At 41.1% G+C, this 11,653-nt stretch overlaps 1 long non-coding RNA gene across 1 annotated transcript in view; it reads right to left on the bottom strand.

The window, feature by feature from the left end:
- Nucleotides 1-1,414: 1,414 nt before the first annotated feature.
- LOC140202202 (uncharacterized) overlaps nucleotides 1,415-11,653 on the bottom strand; it is a 30,281-nt gene continuing 20,042 nt past the window's right edge. The window contains exon 3 of the long non-coding RNA XR_011887035.1: nucleotides 1,415-1,483. This is a non-coding gene — a long non-coding RNA (uncharacterized lncRNA). The remainder of the gene's footprint in view (nucleotides 1,484-11,653) is intronic.

Consider the following 11,653-nt stretch of genomic DNA (forward strand, 5'->3'; position numbering starts at 1 on the left):
TTCTTCCATACAACTGTACCCTGTGGCTCTAAACACCCCTGCCCTGGGGGAAAGACCCTGACTATCTGTCCTACCCGTGCTCCTCATCATTTTATACAACTCAGCCTCCCATATTCCAATACAAATAAGCCCAGACTATCTAAACTCTCCTTGTATCTGCAGTGCTCCATTCCTGGCAATGTTGTGGTGAACCTCTTCTGCACTCTCTCCATTGATACCTCATGCATCCCATAGTGTGACCATTAGAACTGTAAACAATATTCCATATTCGCTTTACCAATGTTTTGTACTCTGCGACATAGTGCTTCAGGTCTTGTACTCAATGCTTCAGTTTCCAAAGGCAAGCATATCTGAGGTCTTCATTTCCTTATCCACCCATGTCATCACTTTCAAGGATCTATGAGTTTACACTGTAAAGTTTCCCTGTACAAAAACACTGCCAAGATCCCTGCCCTTTATACCATTCATCCAACCAAATTTCAACTTCCACAAGTGCATTAACCAATGTTCGAACGCATTAAATTCCATTTGCACACTGCTCTCCTCGACTTTCCAGCTGATTTCTCTCACTGCATCCTTGAACAATCTTCTTTGTTATCTACAACTCAACAATTCTTGTGTCATCTGCAAACTTACTAATCAAACCACCTATATTTTTATTCAAGCCATTTACACATGCTACAAACACCAAGGATCTTAACAATGTTCCCTGAGGTACTCCACTTGTTACAGACACAGAAGAATATCTAAACACTATTAGCTTTGCCCCTTACCACACAATCCAATTTTGCATCCAGTTTGTCGACTTCTTTCAGACCTTTTGTGCCTTCTGAACCAGCCTGTCATTTGTGGGGAAGTATTCTGTAAGGAGTTCTGAAGCACAGCATATGTGTTCATCATATGAGCTAAATACAATCTGACTACAGTCATCTAACATGATAATCCTATGACACTTCAGGGAATGTGTGTCAGCTGTTGTAATCAGAGGGAAGGTGTTTCCCCACCTCCCTTCACGTGATACACGTCGGCTAAGGTTAGAGGGCAACATGCACCAGACATTATGCACTCTTGCTACATGCCTACCAGAGTCAAAAGGCACCTTGCATTTGTGGTCATATGATGCAAGTCTAACTTGACAATTTAAAGAAGAAATGCTTGATCACTGGTCATGGATTCAGCCGCTGAGAACACACTTCAGATAAATCAACTATACGCAATAAACCCACCTGTCTCACATCCCCCTCTCTCACGTCTGTACGATCTACTCTATGGAGTTCAATGCATGCCCCTTATCTGCTGCAGAATTTTGCAGCTGGTGACCCTGGAAAAAACATCTTTCAGTTGACATGCTGTGCTCACTTCCAGGTATTGAAGGATTTCTAGGCCATTGCATTGAAACTCAAAATGAAAATCACTGGAGAATTTGCATGAAGGTGCCAATGGATAACAGACTCTGTGTAACCTGGCAGTGCATGTTTCATGTCTGTAAGCAGAAATGAAAAAATGATTGATTTGAGAATTGGAAAAATACACACTTAAGTATTAAATGATTTGACTAAGAATCTAAGTGGCATATATAAAACACAGACTAGTGCAGCAGAATACAAGCCTTCAACCCATTATGTTGTGCCAGTTTTTTAACCTACCCTACAGTCAATCAAACCCTTCTCTCCTACATTGCCATAACCCTCCAATTTTCTTTCATCCATGTGCCCATCTAGGAGTTTCTTAAATGCCTCTAATGTATCAGCATCTACCACCACCCATGCAGTGCATTCTGGGCACTTATCACTGTGTAAATAAACTTACCCTCTGCTATCTCTCCTAAACTTTCATCCACTCATTTTGAATAGACATTTGCTGTCCTGGGAGAAAAGCATTAGCTGCCCACTCTATCTATCCTTCTTATATCATATTACTTCATCTTAATCTTACCATGGGCACCACAGTAGCGTAACAGTTAGCGCAATGCCATTACAGCTCAGAACATCGGAGTTCAGAGTTCAATTCCAACGTAATTGGTAAGGAGTCTTTATGTCCTCCCCGTGGAATTCGTGACTTTTCCCCAGGGACTCCGGTTTCTTCCCACAGTCCAAAGATGTACAAGGTGGTTAACTGGTGATTGTAAATTGCCCTGTGATTAGGTTAGGGTTAAATTGGGGTGTCAGGGGTTGATGGGTCAGTGAGGCTTGAAAGGCCAGAAGGGCCTACTCCAAGCTGTAACACTAAATAAATAAATAATACACCTCTATCAAGTCCCTGTTTATTCTCCTTCTCTAATGCTTCCGCATCCTTCCTTCAGCCAACCACACTGGAATACAATACTCCAAGTGCAGTCTAACCAGAGTTTTATAGGGCTGCAACAGAACTTCGAGGCTCTTGGACTCAGTTCCCCAACTATTGAAGGACAACACAAAATTTGCCTCCTTAACCACCATATCAACTTGCTTAGCAAATTTGAGGGATTTATGGATTTCAATGCCGAGATCCCCCTGATTCTCCATGCTGCTGAGAACCCTGACATTAACCCTGCATTCTGCCTTCAAGTTCAACTTTCCAAAGTATATCACGTCACACTTTTCCGGATTGAACTCCATCTGCCACGTCTCATTCTGCCTATGTCTCACTGGAGCTCAGGACAAACTTTTACACCTTCCACAATATCACCAGCATTCGCAGTATCTGCAATGATTAGTAAATTTGAGGATGATACCTAAACTAGTGGTGTAGTGGATAGCAAACAAGGTAAGCTAAGGTTACAACAGGATCTAGGTCAACTGGGTAAAGGAATGGCATTTGGAATTTAACACAGGCAGATCTGCATGGATGCACTTAAACCAGGGCAGGCCATTCACACTCAATGCAGAGCCTCAGGGAGTATTGTTAAACAGAGAGGTCTAAAGATATTAGCACATGGTTTCCTGAGAGTGGTCAGACAGGTAGACAAGGTGTGAAGACATATGACAGTAAATTCATATCACAGTTGTGGAGAATGTTGGTGAGACCACATGTGGAGTATTGTGTACAGGAGAATCCTGGTCACCACATCATAGGAGGATGTGATTAATCCAGTGAGGGTGCAGAAAAGGTTCACAAGGATTTTGGAGGGCTTGAGCTATGAGGGGAGGTTGGCTCCTGGGACAGTTTTCCCTGGAGCGAGGGAAGCTGAAAGATGTCTTGATGGAGGTTCATGCATGAGGGGATTAGATAAAGTAGATGGCTGCAATCTTTTTCCCAGCATAGGGGAATCTAAAACTAGTGTGCATGGGTTTAATGTGAGAGGAAAATGATATAAAGGAAAATGAGGGGCAGGTTTTCCCACAGAAGGCAGTGCGTATACGAAACTAGCTGCCAGAGGAGATGGTGGACGTGGATCCATTTGGAACACAGAGATAAATGGGACGAATGCAGGAAGGCATGGACTTGGTGGGCCAGTTTCCATGCCCCATAACTCAATGACATAATATATGGCAGTTTTTTAAAGACTAACTATTTGCTTCTGTGCAAAATTTATTTTTAATGCTTTCATGATATGTAATGCATTCTCTTTGTGTGATGTAAATATTAAGTGGGCTTGTGTGTAAAAAATTAAGTTTCAGTTCCAATCCACTACAGAAATATATATTTTCTGCATATGTTAGGAATTAGGACAATGTAACAGTTATAAAATGTTTACTTTAATCCCCTGGGTTACAAGGGTATTAGAGATTTCAGAATGGAGATCAATTTCAGCAACTTGAAACATGTGTCTGCATTGCAGACCTCTCATTAGGACCAGAGACAGAGTGAAGAGCCAAAGGCACCTCTGTCAATGAAATAATCATTCATTCTTTAAATTTTCACAAATACCTAACCACCTTCATAACAATTGAAAAGTGGAATAGAAAGGTTGAAGAGTCAAGTACTTTGGTATCCATGTCGTCACCAGTAAAGGAAAATGCTGATTTCAGGAAGTTGACGTTAGAGGGTTTTTCATGTAATTTTACCGATCTCTATCCAAGGCATTAATGCCTTCTGATTCTCATTTATGGCGCAGTGAATTGTATATTTACACAGTTAGTTTTATCACTAGAATACTTAAATACAATAACAACTCTCGAACTTTTGCCATTCAGCAACAGTGTATTCAGTCACTAGCTTAGCTATGTTAAGTACCAGAGTTTTACTTCTTTTCAATTGTTATTATTGTTCACTGATTAGAGCGAGCTTCACTTGCTGTTCTCATCATTTATTCTGCTTGTATCAACAAAATAAATACAATCAGCTGTTAAATCACAGAATTAAAGGATCTAAATAAATTAGGGTGACAATTCAAAAGTCTAAATGACTTGTTAGTGAAAAATTATCCTCTTTTAAATTTGCAACTGCTGTTTCACTTTAGCATTTATATTAAATGTATACCCTAAGAATGCAAAGTTCTTGCTCTATTTTGGACTCAATGTTTAATAAACAGGGTTTGCCAACAATCTAATAGTCTTTCCTTTTACACTTGGAAACAATATCAAACATTCCCAAGTCAGGAATGACAATGGCTCAGGGCTCCTCTGATCCCTAGACTGTACATCACATAAATGGCATTGTATTTTTGGACTCATATAGCCTCAAGAAAGAGCTGCTGAAATCAACCCCTGTTGTCACACTTTGGCCAGTTTCATGCTGTTGTCTCCTGGGATTGGGTTGAGATTTCAATAACTCTTTTCTTTTGCATGCTGACTGAAGGAGGAGACCTTCCTCCCATCTGTTTGGACTGCACTCAAAACCATTTCCAAGAATTTGACAAGCCTTAGTGCAGAGCAGTGAGGTAATGCACTCTGTAAGCCAATCTGAATACTTGACATAAGATGCAAACAAAAATCTTGCAGCAATTATTGAACTAAAAGAAAATTATGATCACAAAATGTGATCCATAGAGAAGCAAGGTGTTAAAATATTCAAACTGCTTCAATTTTCATTGTCTCTCACGGCTAAGTTTTGGGATGAAATTTAAAATGGCAACTAAATCTTTATACTCATGATTCAATCTGACGATGAGGTAATATACATAGATGACGAAAAAAATCAAAGTTGAAGAAATGATTGCACTGTAACAAAAACAGGGTCGCAGAATTGATGAAATCAGCAAATCCTCTCCTTTTAGCAATGGAAATTAATATTTTGAAAGTTATTCAACAGAACCTATGCCCAACAAAATTTCCTAAGAAAAAAAATTGTATGTAAATTATAAATATTAAACTTCAAAGAGCCTATTTATACTTGTGTAAAATATATTATGCCCCACAACCAAGTTAATAACATCAGGTTTCGTAGTACATAGTTGCAAGGGTACAAATGATGTCAACATTGTATTATTATTGATGTCAATAATAGCTAGGTGCACAGTTAATTAACTATTTGGAAGTATTGAGTGAGATCTTGGATTTTATTTAAATTATTTCTAATTTTAATGCTCTCATTAGTGAATGCCACAATACTAGTATCCTTAAGAGAGTTTCATTTGATGTTAATGTGAAAGTGGGAGAAGACAAACATTCTAAAATATCCATTTAAAATTGATTATTTTCAAATTGGATAATCTTTTTACTTCGTGTTTTTTTTTTGTCTCCTTCATTCTTTCCCTTCAGCAGATGTATTCTGCTCACTCAACCCCATTGTGTAACTTACTGGTGAAGTTATTTATGTTTTAGAACATGGGCATCATTGAGGGCCAGCATGTGTTCCCATCCAAAGTTCAAAATACATTTATTATCAAAATACTGATATGTTACTATATAATATCTTGAGATTCATTTTCTTGCAGGAAAATAAAACAACAGAACTTTATGAAAAATCAATACTTAGACAAAGACTGACAAACAACCAATGTACAAAAGATGGCAAACTATGCAAAGAAAAGAAATAATACTGAAAGCATGAGTTTTAAAGAGTCTTTGAAAGTTAGTTGTTAGGTTCTGCAGGCCACAGTTCCCGAAGAGATGTTGGATTGTATCACAGGATAGTGAGATTAAAGGAAGCGAGTGGGGGCTATCAAGAGATTCTGTGTGTCACAGTTCCCGAGCAACGTTGGATTGTGTAGCAGGAGAGTGAATTCAAAAGAAGCGAGCGGGGGCAGTCGGGACATTCTGTATGCCACAGTCCCCAAGGGGATTTAGGGTTATGCATTATTCGACACTTGACAAAGGCCAATAAAAACTGGAGAGGCCATTGTGTGAGTGCACCAGTGTGGGAGTGGGGAGTTCGGGCGATGGCTCATAGAAGCTTCAGCCAGGAGAAGCTTCTCCTCGCTGAAGGCTGTGGATAAAATTTTTCATTTAATATTTCTTTCTTTCTTTCTCATTGCAAATTAGAGCAATGGGGATGCCAGGCATGGTATGGAATGCTTCTTTTGCGGGGAGATCTCCAGAGTACCTGACGACTACAACCACAAGAAGTGCATCCTGCTGCAATTTCTTTCAATCCGTGTTAGGGAGATGCAACTGGATAAACTCTTGATCATTTGGGAGGCTGAGGGGTTGATTGCAAGGACGTACAGGGAGAAAGTTACACCCCCAGGGTGTAGGACACAAGTCATTGGGAGACTGTCAGAAGAGGGACAGAGGATAGGTAGCCAGTGGCCATTCCCCTCAACAACAGGCATACTACTTTGGATATTGTTGTGGGTGTGGGGGAAATGAACCTAGCAGAGGAAAGTCACAGCTATGAGGCACTGAATCTGGCTCTGTGGCTCAGAAGGATCATTTTGGATCATTCCTTCACCTTCCAGGGAAAGTGGGACCTATACAGAAGGGAAAGTTTTCACCTGAACTGGAAGGGGACTAACATCCTAGCAGGAAAGTTCGCTAGAGCTGCATGAGAGAGGAGATTGCCCAAGTGGATTGGAGGAGGATACTGGTGGGGATGATGGCAGTGCAGAGGTGGCTGAAGTTTCTGGGAATAGTTCATAAGGTGCAGGATAGGTGTCCCCCCCCCCAGAGGATGAAGTTCTCAAATGGCAAGGGTAGGCAACTGTGGCTTACAAAGGAAGTTAAGGACTGCATAAAAGCCAAGGAAAGGGCATATAAGGTAGCAAAAGTGACTGGAAAGTTGGATGACTAGGAAGCTTTTAATATCCAACAAAAGACAACTAAAAAAGCTATAAGAAAGGAAAAGAGGAAATACGAGGGCAAACTAGCCCATAATATAAAGCAGGATACCGATATTTTCTCAGTTACTTAAAGAATAAAAGGGAGGTGAGAGTTGATACTGGACTACTGGAGGTTGTAATGGGGGACAAAGAAATGGCAGATGAACTGAATGGGTTCTTTGTATCTGTCTTCACTGTGGAAGACACTAGCCATGTGCCAGAAATCCATGAGTGTCAGGGAGCAGGAGTGAGTGCCATTGCTATTACAAAGGAATAAGTGTTAGGCAAACTCAAAGGTCTTAAGCTGGATAAGGCTCTTGGACCAGATGGACTACATCCCAGAGTCCAGAGAGGGATTGCTGAAGAGATAAATGGATTCATTGGTCATGATCTCTCAAGAATCACTTGCTTCAGGTATGATCCCAGAGGAGTTGAAGATTGCAAATGTCACTCCACTCTTTAAGAAGGGAGGAAAGCAGAAGAAAGGAAATTATAGGCCAGTTAGTTTAACCTCAGTGGATAGGAAAGTGTCGGTGTCCAATATTAGGGATGATGTTTCAGGATACTTGGAGATTAATGATAAAATAAGTCAAAATCAGCATATTTTCTGTAAAAGGAAATCTTGCTTGACAAATCTGTTAGAGTTCTTCAAGGAAGTAACAAGCAGTGTGGACAAATGAGAGGCAGTGGATATCACTTGGATTTGCAAAAGGTATTTGATAAGGTGCCATACATGAGGCTGCTTATCAAGATAAAATCCTATGGCAGTACAGGAAAGATACTGGCATGGATAGAGGATGGCTGATAGACAGGAGGCAGCAAGTGGTTTTCCTGGTAAGCTGCCAGTGACTGGTGGTGTTCCTCAGGGGTCAATATTGGCCAACAGTTTTTCACATTGTTTGTCAATGATTTGGATAATGGAATTGATGGCTTCATGGCAAAGTTTGTAGATGATATGAAGGTAGGTGGAGGGGTAGATAATATTGAGGAAGCAATGCGATTGCAGCAGGACTTAGACAAATTGGAAGAATGGGCAAAAAGTAGTAGATGGAATACAGTGTTGGGAAATGTATGATAATGCATTTTGATAAAAGGAACAATAGTTCAGGCTATTTTCTAAATGGGAAGAAGGTTCAAACATCAGAGGTGCAGAGGGACTTAGCAGTCCTTGTGCAAGACTCCTGGAGGTTAATTTACAGGCTGAGTCTGTGGCAAAGAAGGCAAATGCAATATTAACATTTATTTCAAGGAGAATAGAATATAAAAGCAAGGAGATAATGCTGAGGCATTATAAGGCACTAATCAGGCCGCACTTGGAGTATTGTCAACAGTTTTGGGCCCCATATCTCAGAAAGGATGTGTTGTCATTGGAGAGAATCCAGAAGATTCTGGGAATGAAGGGGTTAACATATGAGGAGCGTTTGGCAGCTTTGAGCCTGTACTCACTGGAATTTAGAATGCGGGGTGGGGTGGGGTGGGGGGGGGATCTCATTGAGACCTACCAAATGTTGAAAGGACAAGATAGGGTGGATGTGGGGAGGATGTTTCTTTGGGTGGGAATATTGACAACCAGAAGGCACAGCCTCAAAATTGAGGGGTGACCTTTAAAAAGAGAGGTAAGGAGGAAATTTTTTTAGCCTGAGAGTAGTAAGTCTGTGGAATACTCTGCCACAGACTGTGATGGAGCCCAAGTTTGTGGATATATTTAAGGTGGAAATTGATAGTTTCCGATCGGTCAGGGCATCAAAGGATATGGCGAGAAGGCGGGTGTATGGGGTTGAATGGCACCTGGGATCAGCCATGATGGAATGGCGGAGCAGACTCAATGAGCTGAGTGGCCTAATTCTGCTCATATGTCTTATGGTCTTATGCATGGAGTTGGGGGGTTGGGGCGGGGGGGGGAGTGTTAAAACTAGAACTGTGAGGGAACCAGATTGTCAGAACAGTTAGTGGAGAGGCTTAGGGGACATGTTGTTAAGACTTCGGACAAAGTCAGGAATCAAAAGGTTAAGCATGCTGCGATTAATGTCCTGAGCTGCATATACTTCAATGCAAGAAGTATCATAGGGAAGGCAGATGAGCTCAAGGCATTGATCAACACCTGGAATCATGGTATTGTAACCATTGGTAAGGCTTGGTTGAGGAGGGGCAACCATTGTTTCAGACCTGACAGAACAGGAGGGATTAAAGGAGGAGAGTTGGCATCACCAGTCAGGGAAAGAGTCACAGCAGTGCTCAGTCAGGACACTCTGATGAACTCATCCAGTGCAGCATTATGGATGGAACTGAGGAATTAAAAAGGTATGACCACTCATTGGGGCTCTACTACAGATCACCCAACAGTCCGGGGGTTTTAGAGGAACAAAGTTGTAGAGAGAATGCGGACTGCTGCAAGAAGCATAAGGTTGTTATTGTAGGTGATTATAACTTTCCATATGTTGACTGGGGATCCCATACTGTAAAAGGACTAGATGGCATAGAGTTTATCAAGTGTGTTCAGGGGAGTTTCCTTCATTAGTCCGTATAAGTCCCAATGAGAGTGTGCAATACTTGATCTGCTATGAGGGAATGAGACAAGGCAGGTGACAGAAGTTTGTGTAGGGAAACACTTTGCATCTAGTGATCACAATGTCATTAGTTTCACAGTAAATATGAAAAAAGATGAGTCTGGTCCATGGGTTGAGATTTTAACTTGGAGAAAGGCCAATTTTAATGGTATCAGAAAGTATTTGGCAAGCATGGATTGGGACAGGCTGTTTTCTGGCAAAGGCATACTTGGCAAGTGGGAGGCCTTCAAAAGTGAAATGTTGAGAGTAGAGAGTTTGTATGTGCCTGTCAGAATAAAAGATAAAGTTAACAGATGTAGGGAACCTTGGTTTTCAAGAGATATTGAGGCCCTGGTAAAGAAATAAAAAGGAGCTGCATTGCAGGTATAGGCAGGTAGGAACAAATGTGGTGCTTATGGAATATAAGAAATGCAAGAGAACACTTAAGAAATAAATCAGGAGGGCTAAAAGAATGGACGAGTTTGCTTTGGCAGACAAGGTGAAGAACAATCCTGGGTGATTCTACAGATATGTTAAGAGCAAAAGGATTGCAAGGGACAAAATTGGTCCTCTGGAAGATCAGAATGGTAGTCAATATATGCAGGGAAATGAGATGGGAGTGATCGTAGATGATTTTATTTCCCTCTGTATTTACTCAGGAGAGGGACACAGAGCCTACACAGGCGAGGCAAAATGGCATTCACTTCATGGACCCTACTCAGATTACGGAGGAGATGTTTGTCATCTTTAGGCAAATTAGGGTAGATATAAACCCAGGGCCTAACAAGGTATTCCCTCGAACCCAGTGGGAGGGAAATGCAGAAGTTGCCGGGCCCCTAGCAGAGATAGTTAAATCATCATTAGCGAAAGGTGAGGTACCAGAGGATTGGAGGAAAGCTAAAGTTGCTCCACTCTTTATAAAAGGCTCTAAAAATAAATTAAGAAACTATAGGCTGGTGAGCCTGACATCAGTAGTGAGAAAGTTATTGGAAGGTATTCTTGGGGACTGGATATATAAGTAATTGGATAGACATGGATTGATTAAGGATAGTCAGCATGGCTTTGTGCGTGGTAGGTCATGTCTAACCAATCTTATAGAGTTTTTCGAGGAAGTTATCAAGAAAGTTGATGAAGGCAAGGCAGTGGATGTTGTCTACAGGGATTTTAGTAAGGCATTTGGCCCTGGGGTGCAGTGGAGAGCAAGGAAGACTATCATGACTTGCAGCGGGATCTAGACTAGCTGGGAAAATGGACTGAAAAATGTCAGATGGAATTTAATACAGACAAGTGTGAGTTGTTGCACTTTGGTAGGACCAACCAGGGTAGTCTTACACAGTGAACGGTAGGGCACTGAGGAGTGCAGTAAAACAAAGGGATCTGGGAATACAGATCCATCATTCACTGAACGTGACATCACAGGTAGAAAGGGTCATAAAGAAATATTTTGGCACACTGACATTCATAAATCAAAGTACTGAGTACAGCAGATGGGATGTTACGTTGAAGTTATATAAAATGTTGGTGAAGTCTGATTTGGAGCACTGTGTGCAGTTTTGGTCACCTACCTACAGGAAAAATGTAAATAAGATTGAAAGTGTACAGAGGAAATTTACAAGGATTTTGCCTGATCTGGAAGACCTGGGTTATAAGGAAAGATTGAATAGATTAGGACTTTATTCAGAGAATACAGAAGATTGACAGGAGATTTGATAGAGATATACAAAATTATGAGGGGTATAGATATGATAAATGCAAGCAGGCTTTTTCCATTGAGGTTGGGTGGGACTTCAAATAGTGATCATGGGTTAAGGATGGAAGGTGAAACATTTAAAGGAAACATGAGGGGAAGCTTCTTCACTCAGAGGGTGGTGAGAGTGTGGAATGAGCTACTAGCGCAAGTGGTGCATGTGAGCTTGGTTTCAATGTTAAAGAGATGTTTGGTTAGGTACATGGATGGAAGGAGTGTGGAAGGCTATGGTCCCAGTGC

The sequence above is a fragment of the Mobula birostris genome, chromosome 8 (assembly GCF_030028105.1).
Source record: "Mobula birostris isolate sMobBir1 chromosome 8, sMobBir1.hap1, whole genome shotgun sequence".
Classification (NCBI taxonomy): domain Eukaryota; kingdom Metazoa; phylum Chordata; class Chondrichthyes; order Myliobatiformes; family Myliobatidae; genus Mobula; species Mobula birostris.